Source organism: Podarcis filfolensis (assembly GCF_964270895.1).
Source record: "Podarcis filfolensis genome assembly, chromosome: 3".
NCBI classification, from domain to species: Eukaryota; Metazoa; Chordata; class Lepidosauria; order Squamata; family Lacertidae; genus Podarcis; species Podarcis filfolensis.
In genome coordinates this window covers 67,270,183-67,282,277 of record NC_139606.1, presented here as the reverse complement: position 1 = coordinate 67,282,277, position 12,095 = coordinate 67,270,183, and the positions used below count along the sequence as shown (strand labels likewise).

The 12,095-nt window shown below is 41.4% G+C and overlaps 1 protein-coding gene across 1 annotated transcript in view; it reads right to left on the bottom strand.

Moving 5' to 3' along the window:
* Positions 1–12,095, bottom strand: part of LOC310760079 (VIP peptides-like) — a 397,324-nt gene that overhangs the window by 281,267 nt on the left and 103,962 nt on the right. The window lies entirely within an intron of this gene.

The following is a 12,095-nucleotide window of genomic DNA, read 5'->3' as shown; positions in this document are numbered from 1 at the left end:
AGCCATGTGCACATCACAGTTCAGGCCCAGTGAAGAGTCACTAGTGACAAATAGGCGTGGAGGGTCACATTTGACCTCTGGCCTTGAGGTTCCCAACTCCTGGCCTAGATTTTTAGAAAGGAAAATTGCCCTGAGCAATAAGAACAAGAACTGTGTGTGGGTTTTTTTAATCCTCTCTCATAATAAAGAGTTCCATGACAGATATTACACATGCAGCTGGAGAGAACATTTCTTCACCATACTTAGAACTTATCAGAGTGGGAGCATTTTAAGCTCTCTCTGGTATGTATGAGCTTATTTTACTGCAGGGATTCCTGTGGTACTTGTATGCACAGTGGTGTGGCGTTTAGCCCATTTGAGTTCTTGCTCATATACTTCATGTATCCCCTTGATTCCAGCTATATTGTGACGCTGCTACCAACTTTTTGCACTTAAGGAAACCTAACAGTGAAATGTTGCTCCCTACAAAACATTTTCTCTTCCAGTTTTTTAGAAGTTCTGTGGCATTGATTGTGTATTATGTTGCACATAGCCTTAGCTTTGCGTTATGCAGTTTTAGGTACTTATTACTAATTATGCCACAATCGTGCTTTGAAAATGTAGGTTGCTCGAAAAATTGCATGGGGCTGGTATCTTTTCTAGGGTCCTTCAACTGGCCTAAGTTGCACCATTTTCTTTTTTTACAGTGACTGCTTAGTTATTGCATAGCTTAAAGGAGACCACACGATGGGGCTGTTGCAGCATTACACAAATGTACTAGGAAAACATGTTTTTGGATGGGAGAAGAAAAACATTACAGTGCATTTTGATTCATTTTATGAGTTGTTATAAGGCATGATCCACAACTTTTTTCTTGATCCCACCACACCACCCTGGAGAACCACAGACATCCACCTGAATCCATTTAAAAAAAAACAATGTTTAGACTATAATTTTACAGAAAGCCCACAAAACAAGTTCAGAATGAAAGGGTTGCAGGGAATGAAAGAGATGGGATCAGGAAGGAGAAAGGAGCCACAATGATCTGATGTGGTTCTCCTGCATGTCTTTATTTTTTTATGGCTGCTTACATTATTTGGTGTCAGGAAGGCATCTCTTATGAATCTTAGTCACTTCATGATGAAAAGGTAAGTGCAAGATTTCTGTAGTGGACGGAAGAGGTCACCTTATTTTAAAAAATGAGGTCCTACTTTTTACCACCTGGGTGTCAATGTGGCCTACTATAATAAAAAAATGCAATATAAAATAATATATAAATTAAATTTCAAGAAGTTAAAATCTCAGGAATTGGAGCAAAGGACTTCCAAAAATCAAGGGGAATCCCATACAGAAACCCTGAAATAGGAGCATGATAGTGCTATAATTGTTCACCGTGATGTGTTATAAACTTTGCCTACAGTTTTCAAGTAAACTGTCTTCAAGTCATACTGCATTACAGTTTTGGTGTACCAAGTAGGGATACAGAAAGTTGGAAAGTAGGTGCAGGGTGAAGAGAGATCTGTGGGTGCCCTTATCTGGACAGGGATAGCCTAACTACTGTTGTCCATGCTCTGGTAACCTAGGTTAGATTACTGCAACAGGTTACAGTGGTACCTCGGGTTAAGTATTTAATTTGTTCCGGAGGTCCGTACTTAACCTGAAACTGTTCTTAACCTGAAGCACCACTTTAGCTAATGGGGCCTCCAGAGCACGATTTCTGTTCTCATCCTGAAGCAAAGTTCTTAACCTGAAGCACTATTTCTGGGTTAACGGAGTCTGTAACCTGAAGCATATGTAACCTGAAGTGTATGTAACCTGAGGTACCACTGTATATGTTGGGCTGCCTTTGAAGACTGTTCAGAAACTTCAGCTAGTGCAGAATTCAGCACTCAGGTTTCTCACCAGGGTAAACAGAATAAAAAGAGCTCATCAGCAGCCTTTTCATTAAAAGCAGTTAGTTCCCAAAAGCTTGCCAGCAGAAGGACAAGGAGGGAGCCAATCTAACTTCTCTAGGAAAGGAGTTCCAACGTCTGGGAGCAGCTACCAAGAAGGCCCTCTCCCACATCCCTACCAAATGCCCCCTCCCTTCTGATGTTTGTGCATATCCATTTGCAAGGATGCCAGGAGATGGACTACTCCACATGCCCCCTTGGCATGTTCAAACACTGGAAAAGGCAACAGTAAATGCACGGTGCTACTTTTATCTAAATTTACCTGTCATGATGTTTTCCCGTTTACTCTGCCTTCCCTCTTAGGGAAGTGGTGTAGTACAGTGGTACCTCAGGTTACATACACTTCAGGTTACAGACTCCGCTAACCCAGAAATAGTGCTTCAGGTTAAGAACTTTGCTTCAGGATGAGAACAGAAATTGTGCTCCGACGGCAGCAGGAGGCCCCATTAGCTAAAGTGGTGCTTCAGGTTAAGAACAGTTTCAGGTTAAGAATGGACCTCCGGAACGAATTAAGTACTTAACCTGAAGTACCACTGTAGAGAATCTGCTTTGCATGCAGAAACCTGCAGGTTCAATCTCCAGCATCTCTAGGTAGGCCTGGGAGAGAACTTTGTACCTTGAAGTGCGGCTGCCAGTCACCATAGACAATATTGAGCAAGATGGACTTAAGGGATTGTTCTAGTGTTAGAGAGCTTCCTACATTCCTGGTTCTACCTGGTCTTGTTCTGTTATGGCGCTTTGGGTGCTTCAAGGCAACCTGTTTGTACATTCAACATCAGTCCTGATTTGTTCACATAAAGCTGATACAGAGGATTTTTTGAGCATTTGAACTAATTTATTTTATTTAAATATTTTAAAACAGCTTTCAAATAAAATATCACAAGATACTAAAAAACCACAAATACTACAATAAAAGCATCAAGCACACAACCAAAAGCTGGTTGGCAAAGAATCTCAGGTTTGAAAGGTCTTTTTCAGAAGATGTCTGAAAGAGCAGGGGTGACTAATGCTATTGGCAGTAATTGGGAAATACTTCCGGGTAAAGATCTGTAGGGTTGCACTGTAAGTGTGTTTAGGATAGAAGCCCATATCATCCATGGCCATCTACTTTGCAATAAACATACTGTTGTAGGCAACATGGTGCTCCCACCATCTGGCAGTTTGGTACAATAAAGTCTGCATTCCATAGGTTCATCAGAGGGGTGTGGCCGATTATCTCAAGGCGATTTGGCCTTAAAATGAATAATTGAGAGGATGAGGTTGGCCTATTCCAGGGCAATGATGAGACTGAACGTTGGCTCTGTTCTTCACAACTTGTATTCGTTTCCCCCTCCTTCCCACTAGAGGGCAAACTATATCTTTTCTTTTTCAAGCAACAAAACAAGAAACAATGTCTCATTTGAGCTAATTCTGCAAGTTGTTAACAAGGCATGAATCGGAAAGGGAACCATACACCTTGTTAGGCACATGTCTTCTACTCAGTATTGTTTTGTGAGGATTTAATTCAGTTTAACTTATTGCATTACAAATGCAGATGTGTCTTAGAACACCAATGAACTGGGGGAAAGATCAGCTACAATTTGCTCATAAATACATTTTAAGCAGCTACTTTAAACAAGGCATGCTTCTCATTTTAAAGTAGAATGCCATTTCCAATCTAAAATCCCAGTAACATGCGGAGTAAATAATTCCATGGGAAGCGGTATATCTACATAGAATACATTTTAAAATCTAAATTCTGCAAGGGCCTTCTGGCAGTTCCCTCACTGCGAGAAGTGAATTTACAGGGAACCAGGCAGAGGACCTTCTCTGTAGTTGTGCCTGCCCTGTGGAATGCCCTCCTATCAGATGTCAAGGAAAGAAACAACTACAGTGGATGCTCGGGTTGCGAATGTGATCCGTGCGGGATGCACGTTCGCAACCCGCAGCGTTCGCAACCCGCAGCTGCGCGTCTGTGCACATGCAGGTTGTGATTCGGCACTTCTGTGCATGCGCAAAGCACAATTTAGTGCTTCTGCGCATGTGTGACCGCCGAAACCTGGAAGTAACCCGTACCTGTACTTCCAGGTTTCGGAAGTCTGTAACCTAAAAAAACGCAACCTGAAGCGTCTGTAACCCAAGGCTTGACTATTTGACTTTTAGAAGACACCTGAAGGCAGCCCAGTATGAAGAAGTTTTTAATGTTGGGTGGTTTATTATGCTTCTGTATTTGTTGGAAGCTGCCCCAAGTGGCTGGGGCAACCCAGTCAGATGGGTGGGGTACAAATAATAAAATTACTACTGCTACAAAAATTACTACTACAAAGTGGTCCATAGAATTGTAGAGTTGGAATGGAGCGCAAGAGTCATTAGTCCAATTCCCTGCAATACTCTGTTCTGATCTAAGGCAATAGAGCACCATAAGACACGCCAAACAAATCTAAGAATGGATATAACTAAATCGTGTGCCTGAATAGGCCTGAAATGAAAAAAAGTTCAGCATCTAATTATAACTGACTACAACACAAAGTGATGCCTTTCATAGGTGAAATAGCAAGCCTGTATCAAAGTTAAGCATAAGCTATGTGTGCCACATTTGGGGGGGGGGGATATATTACTACTCTGACATTCCAAGCATGGAATCATCTGTTGCATGTGTGGCTAAACACCCTCTGGGTGTCTGTATTTTGTATCACAAGGGAATTAAGACTTAATGGTCATGTTTGCCTTTTAATAGTCATGTTTGCAAAACATGATTAACAAAGAAGCACCTGCTGGAAAAGATTTTACTGCAGCCCAAATTGCAGAAGAAGAGGAAAATATTGTTATCCTGTTAGGGAAACAGAATTCTGCTCTTTGTCAGATTTCTTAACAAAGGAAATGAAGACTCCAAAGTGGAAGGTGCTCCCATCTAATTTCCTCCCTTGTTTCATATGCCTTATTAAATATTAAATTCAATTTGGAGTTTTGTTTAATTGAAACACACCTTTTAATCCCTAAATTTTATTCCCATCAGGCCTCTGCTGCAGCAGACTCAAACACGTTCAGAAACTTTCATGAGCTTTCAAGCTAAGACTCTGAATCAGCAGACTTGACCTCTGCAAAGGCCTTCTTACTCACAGCAGTCACAGGGGGCCGAGTGCAAAAGAGGAAAAATAACTTCAAACAGTTTTTTCTAACCCTACCTGCTCTCTCCTATGTATCCATTCCCTTGGTATTCAAGGATGAAACGGAAACAGAATACCCTCTCCACCTCCAGATTGGAGTGTTATGTTTCTTGCCACAGAAAAATAGCAATGTATTCCCTCCTAGGGAACTCCTGCTCTGCAGTAGACAAATGTGGTTCAAGAGCAGTATACATATAGCATAAACTCATAATTTAAAAGGTTATTCAAATAAATCAGTACCATTGCAGGGTTAATTTTTTAACAGAAGTCTGAATTAAGTTATGGTACACTAACTTAACTCCCCAACTCTACCCATTTAACTCTGCCCCAAGCATTGTTATGGATGCACCCAAGACACAGAAAATTAGAGAAAGGATCCAGCAGTGTTTTTACAGCTATTTCATCCACTGCTCAATAAAAAGGGAACTTCAGGATGAATTGCAAACTGGCATAAAGAGAGCTTGAGAAATTTACTGATTGGATGGGCAATGATCAGATACAGGGAAAGACCATGTGAAAGAAGGTTTGAGAGATATAGAATTTATATTGTATGGACATTTTCAAATTAGAGATTTTTTAAATATAATTGGTTGTGAACTTACAGAGAAGGATTAAGGCAGCCAAATAATGTTGAGAAATTAATTTGTCAAAAGCATGTCCAGTTTTTTTTTAAAAAATATGCATATAGCACTCGTACACAAGTGAACCATGTTATAAAATTGCTGTTTTAAGGGTTGCTTTTAAAAGTCTGGAATGGATTAATCCATTTTGCATTACTTTCTATGGGAAAGTGTGCCTTGGTTTTGGAATGCTTTGGTTTTGGAACAGATTTCTGGGATGGATTAAGTTTGAGAACCAAGATACCACTGTATTTAGAGTATGTAAAACAGGAAATGGCAGATGATATAAATGAGTAATGGATAAAGCAGATTTAATCCACTGCTTGTGGAACTGTCCCAAAGCTAAAAAGTACTGCTATGAAATGACATCCAAGATAAGCAATATTTTGAAGTATGGTTAGACCCAAACATATACTGTACTTACTAGTACATCTTCAGCATGTAGTCCCTAAAGATAGAGATAAGTTATTGCACTGGATTATTCTAGCAGCAAGGAATGTGTGTGTGGATCATTGGAAAAAGACAGAATGCCCCTGCTTAAGGGAATGGTTTATAAAATTCAGGACCTGAGCATAGCAGCATTCAAGCCTGGGTTCCTCCAGCAGCTGGTATCAAGAGGCATAACTGCCTCCATGACTGCATACCTGCCAAGTGCCCCAGAAAAAAATATGGGACATCCTGTTTTTTCACGCAAGACTGCAGTGGCCATTTGGTTTTTTTCAGGGCGCTTTTTGGGAGGTGGAAATGGGACACAGGTCATGTGACTAACCTGGGAGCATGTCCTGGAAGATGCACATCCTGGTTTTGGGTCTGAAAAAGTTGGGTGGAGATAGCACATACTCATAACGACTAGAAGCCATGGGTAGCTTTCATGAACTTGTCAAATCCTCTCTTGTGGCAGTGAATTCCAGAGTTTCCTTAGGTGCTTGGGAGTATAATGAAACAGAAGGGACATTATTCAGTCTTTGCTGCATCCTCCCAACCCACACTATGCAGCTGGGCCATTTTGCCCCATTGACAGTCTTCCTTGTAGAAGGGAGGACTGAATTCACCTAAAGTTGGATGTAAAGGACTGGGCAGCGTTCTTATTCATTGCAGCAAATGAAAGCCTTTTCTGTTACCTTCATAAAGTCAGAATAGCAGCCTGAAAATTATAGCAATGTTTCAGAAGCATTATTGCCATGAATTCAAAGTTAAAGTCTTTTATCTTCCCCTTAACCTCTCAGTAACCTCCTCCTCCCACAGCTCTGCATTACCCAAAGACTGGGGGTGGGTTAGTCTATTGAAGCAGTGCTCCATAATGACATTGCCTTTCATTATCGATCTTAGGATCTCTTTCTTGCACACAGATGTATCCCTAATAAGATCTCCCCTTTTAAAAACGTTCTAGGCCAAACGTGTAAGTTATATAGATTCTGCAGGGGCCAGAAGAACAGAAAATGCAGCAAATAGTATCACCGTAATTTGTACAAATTATTTCCCAACTTTATTGTGAAATTTCAAATGACTATGACTTCATGTGATAATTCCAATAGCCACATTAAACATGGGGTTGCAAGAATTCTATTTCAGTTGGCTAATCTTAGCTAACCAAACAAGCTCTGCACAAAACTTTGGGTAAACATCTGAACCATAATGCTTTAGGTTTGTGTAATGTATCACTAAGGAAGAATCTTGTTCAGTCTAGTAAAACTGCAGAAAATATTCATTCTTATTCATTCATTCATTCATTCATTCATTCATTCTAATAGTGTAACCTCCTATTTCCTCTTTACAACAACCATGGTTTCCAGCATTGTGAATAAGTCACATGAACCTTTAGCTTGTGTGCTCCTTGCTTCCTTTTCTACATGCTAGAGAAAAAAATCAAAAAGCATCTGTTTCTGGTTGTAACCACAGTTCTCTATGATGTGCATACTCAGGGAACCGTAGCTTGTGCAAACCATGGTTTCAAAACAAACAAGGATATGAAACTACAGCTTGATATCCACTTGTTTTCGCTAACCAGTTTAAATAAACCATGGCTCCCTGAGTTGTTTGAAATGGGAAATGAAAGCTGTCACTCACCTCCTCAGAAAAGAAGGGAGGAGAGGGGAGTGTGAAAGCCTGAGGTTTTACGTAGCTTCTTTATGTAGTAAGAAACTATGTTTGCCTGTTACATCTAAGCTGGGCCTCTGTGTTACACTGTAAACTGCTTTTCAACTTGAGCTGTGGAAGAATGTTTTGCTTCAACGCCCCCAAGCCCTTCCCCTGAAAATAACTTCACACTGTCACATAATTTTAGTTTAAGTTATTGGGCAAAATTTAGGCCACAACTTTAATGATTACAGCAAAGTGAGCAATATTGGCTTAGGCATTGGCAACAGACTGACTCCTGCCTCTCTGGCTGGAAGTGTGAACGGGTAAACACCAAACGAGGGAGCAACATCGATGAAGACTAACCGAAGCTCACCCCGGAGTTCCTGCGGTCCTGGCATGGCCCTAGCCCCTCAAGCAGTCTTCGGACGAGATCCACGACCCCCAGATTCCTTTACCAGAATGCCCTTCTTCATGGAGGGGCAGGTGATGGCTGCACCTCCCCTCCCACACACTTCAATAAGCCAATGCCTAACTGCCAAACCTTACAAAGTTGTGATGATTGATAAAGTGGTAGGCAAAAATCAATTTTAGTATATGTGCTGCCGAAGTGAGCACATGGTAGGCAAAAACCAAGTGGCTACAGCCAGTCTGCCAAATGGAAAAAAATCCTACCCAGCCCTTGCTCCAAAGCAGGTGACCCAATCCAAAGCAAGGCCAAAGCAACAGCACCTAAAATTAGGGAGGGAGGACAGGCGTTCGGCAGCGCGAAGCAAGTACCCTCAGTTACGTCGCGCTCCCGCTTTTATAGACCCCAGGAATCGCGCCAATCGCCCAGATTGGCCCGAACAGCCTGGCGCGATCCTGGGGCCCCTAACAGTTAAGGCTTGGGCCACGCCTGGGGACAACTCTCCCAGCGGGGGGATGCCTTAGGAGCCCATGCACAACCAGGACCCTCATTAAGGAGGATCCCATCTGTAAAAAAACCACAGATAAAAAAGGTGTACTTACATAGGATCTGATATATATGCACCTCTATGGATCATGGCTCAGTCTTCATCTATTCCCCACATCTTGTTATGTAAAATTCAGCCTATGCATGATTCTTGCAATAATAGATTTGTAGCTGAATCAGAAGGTACATGACCTCTTGTTTGTAGTATGATCCTGCTGATGTTCTTGCAGGGCCAAACACTGGTGGGCTGAGATAAATGAATGTCTTAAATGTTAAGTTTCATTGAAAGAGACAGGCTTTTCCAGGCAGAAGGAAAATGTGAGAGAATAAATATAATTTTGTTTGTAATAGTCTCCGGCGCTATCCTTTTGAATATTCAGCAGAGAACTCTCATCAGTGCTGCAAAGGAGCATAATGATACTAACATATAATAGTCCTATTATGCAGGCATGATCTTGCAAAGTAAATTTAACGCAATATTAAACTGCTAATAATATTGGTACTACTCTGTGTGCAGAGGGAGGGCTGCATATTAGCTCCAAACAAGCCAGAAAATGGCCTGCTGGCCATTATCATCACCACCTCCTCAACACAGGGCAGGAGGAAAGGTTTAGACCAATACTTGTGCTGCAGCCCTGTCTAAATTAGCTGTTTCCCACATGAATGCTCATTACTCAGTGGTAGACCATATGCTCCTTGTTCAATCTTCCACATCTCCAGGTTGGACTGGAAAAGACTCTGGTGTGAAACTCTGAAGAGGCACTGCCAATCCCAGTGTTTCTCAAACTTGAGTTTCCAGCTGTTGTTGGACTAGCTAGCAGGACCAATGGTCAGGGATGATGGGAGTTGTAGTCCAACAACAGCTGAAGACCCAAGTGTGAGAAGCACTGGTGCAGGCCAGATGGATCAGTGGTCCAGTTCAGTATTAGGAAGCTCTCTGTATTCCCATGTCAGGACAGGAGGCACACCCTCTACATTTAATTTGATCCTAAACAAAACCAAGTAAGTGATGTGTCTGGGTGTTCCCAGCTCTCACCCTCCGCTACCAAGAAACATTTTAAGCATTTGGTGGCAGAGGGAGGGGGCTTGTTTAAAAACATTCTAGTAGGATACAGAGAACAAATTACAGTATTTGCAATGAGGTCCTGGTGGTTTAAGCAATTTCATTTTAGTTGGGGGCTATGAATAGGAATTGAATACAGAGGATCAGACAGGACACTCAGAAATGTGTGTGAAGATTATTAAGTGCTTACAGTGAAATGTGGCTATGGCAGGGGCTTATTGTGAAATCAGATGGCAAGCAGATCCAAAACAGTCAAGATTCATTCAAATGGAAGATATCTACCTGAAATCACCCCTTACATATTTAACCTCCCTGGGTGGGCTTCCTCTGCAGCTTGCAGCGCAATTACATTTCCTTACAACATTAGATTACTGTACTTTTTAGTGCTGAATTGGCAGCAGGAACCTCTACAGCTGTTAAATTACTCATCACCACCAATGCTATTATTCAAGCTAAGTGGCATTGAGTAAAATATGTTAATGCAGTAACTTTTATGGTATCTAGATCGGCCAGACATTACTTGAAAATCAACACTCTGAGAACTTCAGATCTAGGTATAATCTGAAACTCATTGACATAGATGGCAGCTTCCTCACAGGACACACAGCAACCTGGCAGGGGGTCTGACATTCTAGTAGGAACAAAGGATTAAGGCCCACCCCTACTGCCATAGTCCTGATCCAGGCGTCTTCCAGTTTTTAAAAAATCCCATCTATGCAACACTAAACTAAATGACTACACGGTCAGGACTAATGCTGCTGGAACTGTATGTTTAACACCATGTGTGGTGAACCTCTAAACTGCAGGTGGCAGCTTCTCAATGAAAAAAATTCTGACCCTGATCTGAGTCAACCCACGCAGATGGACCATTAGTTCCTTCATATAGGAGGGCTTCTTTTCTCAGCTGAACAAGGTCTTCCGTGAAAGTTGGTGTGTTGCTGCATCCTTAGTTATTCTTTGCTGCTACCTGTCCTGGTCCAGGATACTGGATGGTTCCCCTACTCCAGGTTTTTTGCTTCCTGACCCAATGCTGCTATCCATGGTCCTGAAACACAGTAAGTTTGGCCTTCAATATCCTCTCTCCTTACATTAACTTTCGGTTCACTTCCTTTCTACATAGCAAAACTCTGCTCCAAGGCACATAAATCAAGATGGTATATTCGTTCAGTTGATAGGTTCCAGAAAATGGGCTATGCTTCTACGTTAACTACAACAGTATTTTTTTTTATTATTGGTTAACTTAGGGGTCAGGAATCTAGGCCCTTGTCAATTTGAGGGAGGCTCTTGTTCCCTTTCCCCCCCATTTTCTGGAGTCCCTGTATCCTCCTGCACACCAACCTTTTAGTGGAGGGACACAAAAAGCCATAAATGAGAGAAGCCTTAATTTATACATGGAAAATATGCACAGTTCTTTGGATCACAGCCTTAGATTTGATTCTTCCTCCTGCTCAGGCTATGATTACTGCCATTCCTGAAGTTCTGTGTCTTTCTTAAATCCTGCTCTTTATTGCGAGTGTGCTGAGTACAGCTTGGTAATGTCAAACATCTCTGATTTGATTTGTGTGGAACCAGATGTCAACAAATTGGAATTTAATGTTGTTGAAGCAGATGACAATGTAGGAAGCATAAAAGGCCTTCACTGCCAGTAACAATCAAAAGCAAACATTTGCATCTTGTTGGCCAAATACTGCATCCTCTGTAATTTGTGTGCATTAGAAGAATATCAGAAAAACAATTGAGACTATAGTTTTATTTCTTCCCAAGGAACAGTATTAAGCTGGTGTATTTTTTTTAATTTTGCAACCTACCTGGCTGCTTTCCTTAATGGGTCTTAAGGAAATTGTATGGGGTCTTCCAGTTAAATATTTGACACCACCTACATTAGGCAGAGGATCGATGGGTTTCCCCTCAAAAACACTGGAATGAAAAAACTGGTACAACAAATGGTCACATTTATGTGATGAATTTCTTGAGTGTGTGGAAGGGAATATTTCCACTGTTTTTTCTAGTTGGCTAGAATCTATAAATGCTCTCTATCAGAAAGATCTGCATGCTCATTTAGATTTATTTTACACATAAAAAGTAACCCAGCTTTGTCACCATGGTGTGTTGCTGCATCCTTCACAAAAGGAAGCCACACCCAGTTTTCTGTACCTGCATGATACCTGTCTTTTCACACACCTCTATGTCACCATCACACTTTTTTAACATTTGGGTGGTAGATACTGAATTTTAAAAAAATGCTACCTTTTTGAAATCTTTGGTTGTTTTAAGCTGTTTTGCAAGCCACTCTGGGAAGGTTTT